This window comes from Rhagoletis zephyria, unplaced genomic scaffold, assembly GCF_001687245.7.
Source record: "Rhagoletis zephyria isolate East Lansing unplaced genomic scaffold, Rhagoletis_zephyria_1.1 Rzeph_scaffold_00183, whole genome shotgun sequence".
NCBI lineage: Eukaryota > Metazoa > Arthropoda > Insecta > Diptera > Tephritidae > Rhagoletis > Rhagoletis zephyria.
Window position 1 is genome coordinate 286,878 of NW_016157267.1, and position 12,404 is coordinate 299,281.

Genomic DNA, 12,404 nt, shown 5'->3' on the forward strand with positions numbered 1-12,404 from the left:
GCCCAAGAGGGGATTTGGGGATTTACTCGAGCCCGTCAGATTAACATATGGGGGGTACCCTGCATCCTGTTGAGTACCTCTGCCAAATCTAAGCCCTCTATGTAGAGGGCATAGGAGAGCTGAATAGTAAAAAAAAAATTGATAGGTGGATTGACTCGAGCGCGTCAGATTAAGAAATGGTGGGTTAATTACATGCTGAAAGGTGTGCATTTCAATAATCTGACGATTTGAGCGTGACGCAAGGGATTGGGAGGGTCGCAACTTGCAAAAAAAAAACGTTACCTTGACATTCTCGAGCGCGGTCAATTTTTTTTTATTATGAAGCAAACAGTCCAAGGTTAACGGGAAGTATATAATCTGACGATTTACGCAAGCCGGAGTATAGAAAATCGCCAACAAAGTTTAGCACGTGCACCTGCTCTTTTCTAAAACTACTACAACTTTTTCTCCGAAATTTGTTATTTTTTGATTTGTTTGCTGTTTTCCGTTCATATTAAATGTCACAAACATATGACTGTATGTATACCCAGCGAACCAGAAAATCATTCGCAAAGACTGGGGATTACGATTAATTTAATATCAAATTTAAAATAGTTTGAATTAGGATTGGAATAATCGTAAATCGAAGAAGTATTAGATTACAATTATAGTAACAAAAATTTGTATCCGATGAACGAGATATATGCTTGTGGAGGAATGCATACAAGTCAAACATCGTCAACATGTCACCAAAAGATTATGGATGGAAAGACTCAAATGGAAAATTGGAGATGACCTGGTTCGTTGGTGATCAATTACCAGAAGCTTATGAAGATGTTGTCATAACACCAGACATCCTAGGGCATTCAGGTATAATAGTTTGTCAATTCTATAATAACACACTTTTCACTAGATTTGTAAAAANAATAGTTTGTCAATTCTATAATAACACACTTTTCAATAGATTTGTAAAAAAATATGGTCAATGACTTCTTGTTGCAGATGGGCAAGATGCAGAAGCAATTGACGACGAAGTCGAACCGGAGTTGTTGTATGATGATAGTTCCATGGATGAAAATGAAGAATAAAATACATATTTTACGCTTATAATAATATGTTTTTACTATTATATATTTTTGGTTGACTGTGCATCTCAGAAACGAAATTATTTTTTTAAACCGTCAGATTAAGAAAACCCCTCCAGATAATCGTCAGATTATGGAACAGCACGACCAGGGCATCGAGATGAACCTTCTGTATGAAAATCTGACGCGCACGAGTAAATCCAAATGGCGGTTTTTTTTGCATCTTCAAGAAGACGCCACGAGTTTGCGTCACATCTGAATCGTCTGATTATTGAATGGGAGGTTTATTCGGGCCCACTTAACATCCCTTGTGAATATCTGACGCGCTCGAGTAAATTTTTTTTTACCCATTTTTGACCCTTCCGTACTCCCACCCCCACCATGCAAACCGGCAGATTAGCATATCTCCGTCATCAGAAACACGTTTGATTTATTCACTATCAATATCTGACGCGCTCGAGTAAATCCATGTAACGGTTTTTTTTTACATTTTCGGAAGCCTGTAGATCCTCCACCCACCGCTGAAAGGAAAAACACCACATGACCTTTTTTTCTTTCTATCATCTAATCTTCAAAATCCAATAGGTCCCCACGACGCTCGAGTAAATCCCGATTTAGCATCGTGGGCTCGCCTACTATGAAATAAAAGTTAAAATAAAAAAATATTTTGTCAATCAATCATCGACAAATTCCATTTCAAAACAAGTAATTTTGATTTTATCGACAACTATTCATAAACGCACACAAAGTTTGTCGCTCCATACAATTTTTAAGCTCAGATGCGTTAAAAAAGACACGCCTAATATACCTTGAGCAAATGAATTTAATTTGTTCCCAAAACTCGCATAAATTTAAATTTTTTAAGTGCTCCGATAGAAAAGGTGTGAGGTAGAAAAAGACAAAACCATTTCTATAAGAAATCAGAACTGTCAACCTTGTAATGCAATCCAAGTTTGTATGAAGCATGGTACAATAAAAACAGGTAGAAGCCAAATTGACATCAAACCTACAAAAGTCAAAGTTATCGGGAGAGTAAAAATAAAAGTGAGCGTGTGTAAGGAAAAATAAAAAATTACATTTCGCTGGTTAACGTTTTTAAGTAAATTTGATGTTTTGTTTTTATTTATTTATTTTCTTTAGTTAACATTTTTTAATTTGTTGTTTTCTGTTTTTGATTTATGAGTTGCAGTGTTGTTGAAGGGACTTTCCGGCATAAGGGTCATAGGAACAGCACTTGGCATCAAACGTGCCTTTCCTGAACCTCCCGGTACATTTATGAAATCTGCTGCTTTGAAATGTTTAACGCACAGCAAGGCATTTCGCTGTAGCTTCTCCCCACAGCTGCTTTTCCAACGCTCCTTACGCCAAAGACATTGAGGCACGTTAAAAAAATGAGTGGTGTCTGAATTATATTTAACACCACATAAAAAACAGCGCTTCAGGTGTTGCATTTTTAGCACATACACTAAGTATAAACCGCACAACACTACAAAAATTCAAATGCTAATTAAAATTTGTCATTAACGAACATTCAAAAAAATAACGACTTGTCAATCAAAGCGTAACGAAATATAAGAAATAAAAGGAAAACAAGTTGAAGTTTAAAGGTTTGGTTCTCACGAGAGCAACGTCATTTTGGCTTCCACCTGTATTTATGTGCCTTGGTATGAAGTAGAGAAAGAAGAAAGTATTTGTATAAATAACTAGAAGTTTTTAACCAACGTAAATATAAAACCAATCGAAATATACTCAGCGCTGCATTTCCAAATTGTACCTGGTTTTCAATTGCATCAAAAAAGCACAATTGTGGCAACTTTATCATCACTGGCCTAACACACAAACTTCGCCTACTTTGCTGGCAAGTTAAACAACGCAAAGAAGAGCGAAAAAGCACCATTGATTGTGGTTGGTTCGAATGCTAGCAAAGAGCTTGATGTGACATTTCGACTGAAGTGGCTGCTCTTGTCTTCGTTTTCTAATTCTGTCAAAGCGGAAAACATAATTGATTATGTAGCTAAACATGCAAACATTAAACCCAAGCATGCTTTCTTGCTCTCCCCTAATTAAAAAGGATGTTTCTATAAATCAGCGTCGGACAGAGAGAGATTTTACTCTGCTCGCGCCTACACAAAATGTATAGAAAGCTTAAAGGACCTTTTCCCGCGGGCAAGGCAGTGCCCATCAGTGCCACGATGCAGCGAAACAAAGGTGGTGCCTTCCGCGGACCGCAAATCCTCTTTCTCGATTTGACAGCATCCACCCTTTCGCTGACGTCACTTTATAATTTTTTCGCACTAGTGATAAATATTAAACTTTCATATTGTACCTATTTGCCGAATAGTTGTACCTAAAAGTAGATACACGTACCTTAACCGTAAACATGTATTTTTATGTGCATATATTTTTGATAGTTGGTGGACTGCATCTTCCTTTTGTGGCATAACAACTTTTGGACATATATGAAACAATATTTTACTACGTTCCAAATGTACCTAAAATAAACAACAGTGCTATAAATAGTGTAGATTTTAAATTGGGCGTATCTCAATTGCTCTACGGAAAGCTCTTGAATCCGGACTTATGGCCTGCGAATGTTGCTGTACGCCCTTTTAAATTTATGCCAAAAAACGACGACTCTCAGACAAAAACCCAAAGTTCGATAATGCAAACCACAAGCACTTAAAAATCTATTTCCATAATGTCTCTGGTCTTAGGACAAAATCTAAATCCCTTCATCTCATGAGTTCGCAGTTAGATTATGATATCTTCGTTATCATAGAAACTTGGCTAAACGACAACTTCTTCAGGCATGAGTTCTTCGATCCCAACTTGTTTGAAGTATTCCGCAAGGACAGAGATGCACTCAAAACTGGATATGCTAGAAGTTGTGGTATCCTAATTGCGATCCAGAGGAAACGTAAGGCGTTTTTCTTCGAGCTAAGCAATAATAATTCGCTGCTGGACCAACTCTACGTGTATGTACAAAGCCCTCGGGAATCGCTCTTCTTCTTTAAATCTAAAGTAGTTGAAGTTTGTCAAAATAACATTCCAATCTTTGGAAAAAAGTTGTACAAAGTTCCATGGCATACTCGAAATCTTAAAAGGATAAAAAATTTAAGAAGCAAATTTCACCGCACATTCAAAAAGACGAACAATTATTCGTTTTTCATTCAGTATAAAAAATATGCCAAACATTTTAACTGCCTTGATAAATTTTTATACAGATACTACGTTTTAAACTATAAAGCCAATAGCAAGTCGAATCCTAAAGCATTCTGGCGGTTTATAAATTCGAAGAAATCTTGCTCTAGTATTCCCTCTCAATTATTTCTGAACGAAAACTCTGCTACCTCCCCCATTGAGGCTGCGAATCTGTTTGCCGATTTTTTCCTCTCAAACTTCATTTTAGATAACGACTCTAGAGGAAATTTTCTAATACTAAGGAATCGCCCTTTAGCTTTGGATCCCTAACATTGACCACAACCGACATTCTTAATGACATTGCACAGCTTAAACCCTCGTACTAAGCAGACATTGACGAGCTATCCGCAATTCTATTAAAATATGCGATGCTCTTATTTATCCATTGAAATAAATTTTTAATAACTCGCTATCCGCAGGGGTATTTATCGATGATTGGAAAACAGCTTTTATCACCTCTATCTTCAAAAACGGTAATACAAATTATGTTTATAATTATAGACACATTTCCAAACTTTCAACTATTTCGAAACTATTCGAATGCATAGTGAAAGAAAAGGTGTATTTTGCAGTCAAAAGCCTTATTTGTCAGAACCAGCACGGGTTTATGTTTACCGCTAGGTTTTCCCTCCATTTTTTCAAGTTGGATTAAATCTTGCCTAAGTAATCGCCGCTGTGTGGTCAATGTCGATAATACATTATCTTATCTCTATCGCTTACTCCGGGGTACCCAGGGAAGCGTTTTAGGCCCCTTCTTTTTCATTTTGATCATAAATGATATAAATAGTTGCTTTTCCCGTTCTACATTTCTCCTATATGCTGACGATTTAAAAGTTTACTCCATAATAAAGAGTCCGCTCGATTCACAGATACTTCAAGCAGAGCTTAATAATCTTAAATCGTAGTGTGACACTAATCGCTTGTCGTTGAATAGTATACACTTAAGTTGCTTTTCACTGCCCTTGTTAGATCTAGGTTAGAGTACGCCTCATTTATCTGTAGGCTATACCATACGTGTTATGTTAACCGCATAGAAAGAGTTCAAAAAGTGTTAATCCGGTTTGCTCTTCGAACCTTGCATTTTAATGAACCTATTCCTTCGCATCTTGCTAGATGTAAGCTCATTAATTTAAAATCGCTGGAAAGTAGAAGATTGATTCTGTCACTATTTTTTGTATTCGATATTATTTCTGGAGGGGTGGACTGTGCCTTCCTCTTTGAACGTATTCGTTTTAATGCCCCACTTAGAAATTTACGTCACTTTGAGTCCTTTCATATTGGCCCGTTAAAAACTGTTTATGCATTAAACGCTCCTATCACAAGAGCTTTATGCGATCTTAATCGCATCGAAAGCTGTATTCACATTGATTTTGCTGCCTATAAAAACGACTTTTTGAATTTTTTTCTTCTATTTTGGATAAATTTTGTAAATTTACTTTACTTTTCTTTTTAATAGTCTGTAAGAACATTTCATGTATTCATTTTCTAAATTAAACAAATAAACATATATTTGGCAATAAGGACGCTACACCAGCTCGCAGATGAAGTGAAAACGAGACTTTCACTGGCAACAAAGATTTTGAAGCAGTACATGTATGTTGATGACATCCTGGCTGGAGCCCACGATTGCACAACTGCGATACAAATGCGAAATGAGGTAATTGAAGCTCTTAACACCGCCAGCTTCCCCCTAAGAAAGTGGACGTGGAATTGTAATAAGCTTTGACAGGACTACCCAAGGCGCACATATACAAGGAGAATTTCTTGGAGCTTGACGACATGAGTGAGACAAAAATGTTGGGAATCCGTTGGAATGCGGTACATGACATGTTTCCCTTCACCGTACAGCCGATCCCCTGGAAGCAGGAGTATACCAAGCGAGAGGTTTTATCCTGCGTAGCAAAATTGTTCGATCCAGCTGGATGGCTCGAACCAATTTTCTGCTACGTTGGGAAACCTTTCTGGATAACTATGAACATATTCAGAAGATAAAAATCCCGCGATGGACCCATTTTAGGTCATGGGATGAAGTAGAGTTCCATGGGTTCTGCGATGGCTCTGAAAAAGCGTATGTAGCCGGACTATACATAAGGGTACGCGATCGCGCATCAAACAATGAGCCCCATATAAACTTGCTGGTGGGTAAAACAAAAGTAGCACCATTAAAAACGGTGTCCCTCCCCCGGTTAGAGCTCACACAGCCGGTAATATACAAATGGACCGACTCCACTATTGTACTCTCATGGCTCAGAAAGCCAGCATGTACATGGACAACGTTTGCGGCTAACAGAGTCGCAAAAATTTATGAACTGGTTGGAGTATCCGGGTGGAATCATGTGGACTCTGCGGATAATCCAGCGTATCTTGGCAGCCGAGGCGTGTCCCCCCAGGAAGTGGTTGGAGCAAGATTCAGCTACCTGGCCCCACCAAACCAATAGCAATCCACTAGAAACGGACTTGGAGCAAAACACTGTACGGGCTCACAGGCAGGCATCTCCGAGGAAATGGACAGACTTGAGAGTGATTGCGCGAATTTTCAGATTTTTTTGAAAAACTCATCCGGTGCATAAGTTGGCCGCTAGTGACGAGACACACGAAATAACCGCTGATGAAAAATAATCACGTTAAATGTCGTCTCACCCGTATTGCACAGAGGCGTCACTACGCACAGGAATACAGGGCCATCAACGCTTCAACGCCAATCAACGGGAAAAGTTCACTTCGCGCTCTCAACCCCTTACTCGACAGGAACGGAGCTATGAGGGTAGGAGGACGACTGGCGTTAACGAACCTACCTGACAGTGAACGGTATCCAATAATTCTCCCGTACGACTGACTGCCAGTATTCAAGATTGCTCGTAAAATTCACTCATCTTATTTCCTTGCACGGAGGAAACCAGCATATGTTGAGAATTTTGCGCTCCGAATACTGGAATGTGCGAATGGAAAACTTGATCAAAAATTCAATTCAGAACTGTAAGATCTGTGTTAGTTACAGGAAAAAGGCACGGGAGCAGTTGATGGCAGCATTACCACCGGATCAAACTGAGGTATCCAGACCCTTCACCAACACTGGAGTCGACTTCACTGGTCCCTTTGAGATAAGGAGTTTCACGGGTCGAGCGTGTCGCATTACCAAGGGCTATTTCTGCGTTTTTGTGTATGTTTTGCGACAAGGCAATACACTTGGAGTCCACTAGCGATTTGTTCACCGCCACATTCTTAGCAGCTGTTTCGCGTTTCGTGTCCAGACGCGGCTGCCCGCAGACTGTATATCCGGACAATAGAACCAACTTTATAGGGGCGAATAAGGCATTGCAGGATTTCAAACTCTTTGTCTCTGCAGCGACCAACAGCACAACCCAGACATTTCCCTTCAGGGCATTGCGTGACATTTTATACCTCCAGGAGCACCCCACATGGGACGGCTCTGCGAAGCGGGGGTAAATAGCTTAAAAATGCATTTCAGAAAGGTAGCGAACAACATGCGTTTTACCATTGAAGAGCTTTTTACTCTGTTGGCAAGAATCAAATCTTGTTCACGACCAATCAGCCCCATCTCTGAAGACGCGAAATCAATGGAGTCTCTAACCCCAGGACACTTATTAATTGGCACCCCGATACTGGCAATTGCTGAACCCGAAATTAAAGAGAACCCGATGTCTGTTGTCAACTGGTGACAAAAGATAAAAGTGATTCACCAGACAGAAGGTGGAAAGAAGAATACCTGAAGGAATTGCAGAAGAGAGTGAAATGGCACTCCCACAACGAAACCTCGAAGTTGACGATCTAGTCGTCGTCAAAGAGGATAACCTCCCTCCAATTGAATGGCGGCTTGACAGAGTAATTAGGGTATTTTCAGGTCAGGACAGCCGAGTACGAGTCGTAGAAATACGAACGGCACGCGGACTTATAACATGACCAATTATAAAACTGGTACTTTTACCAGATTGCTAAAACAAAATAATAATCGTATCTCTCTGCTGGAATTCGACGGATGATGCTCCCGAACTCAGCGCCCCGCCGGTATTCAGACCTGCTCTGTCGGGTGTCCGGTCGGCAGAGCAGCGAGCCTCAGCAACGAGGTCGAAGCGCCGAGGCGCTCACCGACGCCCACGGCGATCCCAGCAACAACCCCATCGCCGAGGTGTGAGAGACACCCGAGAGCGGATTACGGGCACGGCCCGCAGTGCTCCTGGGCTCTGTCCTCACGGCCATAGTAGCGGTTAAGATGGGTTCCCGATGGAGGAAACAAGTAGTGGGCGCCATCGTCGACCCAGCTCAGCCCAGGTCGATAATATCGCTTCAGCTAGCACGCCGACTTCAGCTTTTACCCCGGAGCTATGCAGATATGTGCAGGCTCACCTTCACAGGATGGCACGAGAGGCTGGAGGTCGGCGCTGGACGCACGGATCACCAGCGAGTTTGACAATATTCGGCTGGCCGACCCATCGTTCTACCAGTCCAGCGCGGTGTCATTGATGTTAGGAGCTGAAGTATCCCTGTAGGGAAAACACGAACTATTGAACCAGATTTCTAGTTCAGTACTAGTTATTTTTTGCCAAAAACGAACCAGTCCGATAGTAACTAGTTCCGCACCAGTCCAAAAGCAGTGAAATGTGGTACCTTCACTAATTCTATTTTAAATTTTAAAAGCAGGGAAGGTAATCATTATGAATAAAATAATTTAAATCAGCATTTAATCATTATTTTATGAATTATTATTGAGTTTTATTTTTTCGCTCAAACGGAAATAATTATTATTTGATTTTCATTTGTGGGATTACAAATAATGATTATTTTATGATTTTTATTTTTTCGCGCAGAGATTATCATTAATTTTCAGTTTTATTTTTCCACTTAAAAATAATGATAATTTATAAAATTGAAAAGGCCATAAAGACGCAACGTACTGAAATTTTTACCTGAAAAGTTTGGGTCTTATTCCTTTTATAAGGGTGCGGCTACCTCTCAAAAGGATACGTCGGCCAAGATCCTGTAGGACAATTGAGAAAGGCAATGCAGTTGCAGAAAAAGAGTTCAGTTATTAGCCCATTCAATTTTAGTATAATGAAGTGCAAGTATGAGGAAGCTAGGACTTACCAAACAACAACAAAAATTGCTAAATATCAATAGTAAGTCCTAGCTACCTCAAACTTGCACTTTGTTATACTAAAATTGAATGGGCTAATAACTGAATACTTAACTTTTTTCTAAAGAGTGTAAATTGCAACACTTGGATAGAAATTCGCAGAGTTTTCTTTAATTTTGCATAAGGTTTGGAACTCTGATTTTTGGGGTTTTTGGTGTAGAATTAACCATATTTTTATAAAAAATTAGGGAGAAAAAAATATTTAAAAAATACTTGCCGGTATTGTAAAAACTTCACTGTACCTAAACTTTATTGACTGACTGTATATCTTATTTAAGTTAAGTACGACAAAAATTTTCGAAGTACTTCATATACATATAAGCTTAAAAAGAACTGAATTTACTTAAAAATCAATATGCTTAAATTTAGACAAGTAAGACAAAGGGGACCAATATTTTTGCTTTTAAGCAGAACGCACTTTTGTTTTTTACTTACCACTTAAGTTTAATGCTACTACTACTACTAATGTGGTTTATAAATTTTTAATAAATGCGTTTGAACATTTGTGATGGTATTGTCCTTCCTTCAACCGACCGTATTTAATATAAAAGGGAAATGTTTCGACAAGCCTGATTAGAAATATATATCTAAGGTGACGAATTTATAACAGGTTGGGAACTACACATAAAAAATGGATGCAGATCGAACTAGATCTTATCTGTCGAATTAGGAACTGGTTTGGAACTAAAGAAAAGGGGATGCAGAACGAACTAGATCTCATCTGTCGAATTTGGAACTGGTTCGGAACTATAGAAAAAGGGATGCAAAACGACCTAGATCTTATCTGTCGAATTTAGAACTGGTTCGGAACTAGAGCCAAAGGGATGCAACGGGGGACAATTGACACTTCCTAGGACATCGCAATGTTAAATTCGTCAGTCGCTAGCATGCAAAAGAGAATTAACGCGTACTAGTCGTGGTTCCAAACGCACTAGAACCGAACCAGTTCCGCACTACTTCGTTTCCCTACAGGGATATGCCATGATCCTACGGTCACGGCTCACAGAACACCGTACTTGGATGGATGATTTCAGGAGGCACCATCTACTAATTGTCAACTCAGACATATCTAAATTGTAATTTTAAATGTGATGAATTGTTAAAGAAATTGAAGTACAAATGAATTGTAAAGTGAAAAATTAATTGTAAATACCCTAGTTAAGTTTATTGCAGCGACACTGCACGGCAGGCGGCATGTTTACGCTAGCCCCCTTCACCTTAAGTATGTTTATTAATTAGAAAATTTCACTTGTAGATGTCGCTGTGATCTAAGCGGGAACAGTTACTCGTACTCGAGTTCCTTTTTCTCGAGTCCTGTTACCCGCCTCGGATGTTGGGTTTCACCTTCTGCGAGCACCCAACACTCTGCCACTTTGGAAGACAACTCCGAACAATCAAGTAAGGTCCTCTAATTAATAATACATTTTATAACCTTTTGTTACAGCATTTTGTTATACTGAACATATGTATGCAATAAGATGGCCGGCCGGCACTCACATATAAGTATATACATATATAGTGAAAAGTAAATTGTTTTATTTCCTTTAATTTTGTTAAGCGAATTTTCGAATTGTAATCAAGCCCGAAGGACTTCAGGGATTCGGCACCTCCTCGACCCTCGTTTGCCGCGGAATTCGAGAGGCCCGGCCCCCAATTTGACCCCGTCCAGAACACCGTGTTTCAAAAATAAAACCTGTATTTATTTGTAAATTTTTATTGTGGCGTATTAATATTTATTTCAATAGCGTTATTGAGCTTTGTAGCACGATTTGTTTGTTAGGAAAAATGGAAAAACAACTTTGCTTAAGCGGTAGAAGTTATAGCAGCTATATCGGAGATCACCACATCTACTCTTCAGACTTCTTTTTTTCTAGACTTTTCGCAGGGATCGAACCCGCGTCATCGATGCAAAAGTCAGAAGTGCTAACCACTGAACTATGCACAACCAGTAAGCTGTTGTTGCTAATCCATTTCCTTATGCAAATTACTACTATCAAGTGCAGCTGATTCGCCGCAATTTAAGCTTGACAGCGTGGTTGTTATTGATAAATTCCATACATTAAATAGATTCATTGCATAGGTTTTAGGGCAGGCTCATCCCAAAATATTTATTTGTCAATTTTTATTGTGGCGTATTAATATTTATTTCTATACTATATTTTATATAGTATTATTGAGCTTTGTACCGCGATTTGTTTGTTAGGAAAAATGGAAAAACAACAAACAACAGAAGTTATAGCAGCATTAATTTATATATATTTTTTAGACTATAATACTGAATTTTGAATCCGACCGTATCCGACCTTTTGTTTAAGATGCGATTTTGAAGCGCAATAATATTGAAAGTTTTTCTTCAATCAATTTCATGTGAGATACACGTAAACATGATTATATTATTATTAATAGCATTTTTATTTAAGANCTTACTACTATCAAGTGCAGCTGATTCGCCGCAATTTAAGCTTGACAGCGTCGTTGTTATTGATAAATTCCATACATTAAATAGATTCATTGCATAGGTTTTAGGGCAGGCTCATCCCAAAATATTTATTTGTCAATTTTTATTGTGGCGTATTAATATTTATTTCTATACTATATTTTATATAGTATTATTGAGCTTTGTACCGCGATTTGTTTGTTAGGAAAAATGGAAAAACAACAAACAACAGAAGTTATAGCAGCATTAATTTATATATATTTTTTAGACTATAATACTGAATTTTGAATCCGACCGTATCCGACCTTTTGTTTAAGATGCGATTTTGAAGCGCAATAATATTGAAAGTTTTTCTTCAATCAATTTCATGTGAGATACACGTAAACATGATTATATTATTATTAATAGCATTTTTATTTAAGAATTTTGGATAATAACTTAAAGGACCTAATAAAACTCAATACTACGCGAGTTTAATAAATATTTTTAATTTCAGGCGCAATATTGGATCGGCCATTTTATTTTTATTTATTTTGATTTCAGATTCGAA

General features: G+C 38.5%; 1 protein-coding gene across 1 annotated transcript in view; it reads right to left on the bottom strand.

Moving 5' to 3' along the window:
* Nucleotides 1–12,404, bottom strand: part of Cubn2 (Cubilin 2) — a 364,924-nt gene that overhangs the window by 262,062 nt on the left and 90,458 nt on the right. The gene's annotated exons all lie outside the window — the stretch shown is intronic.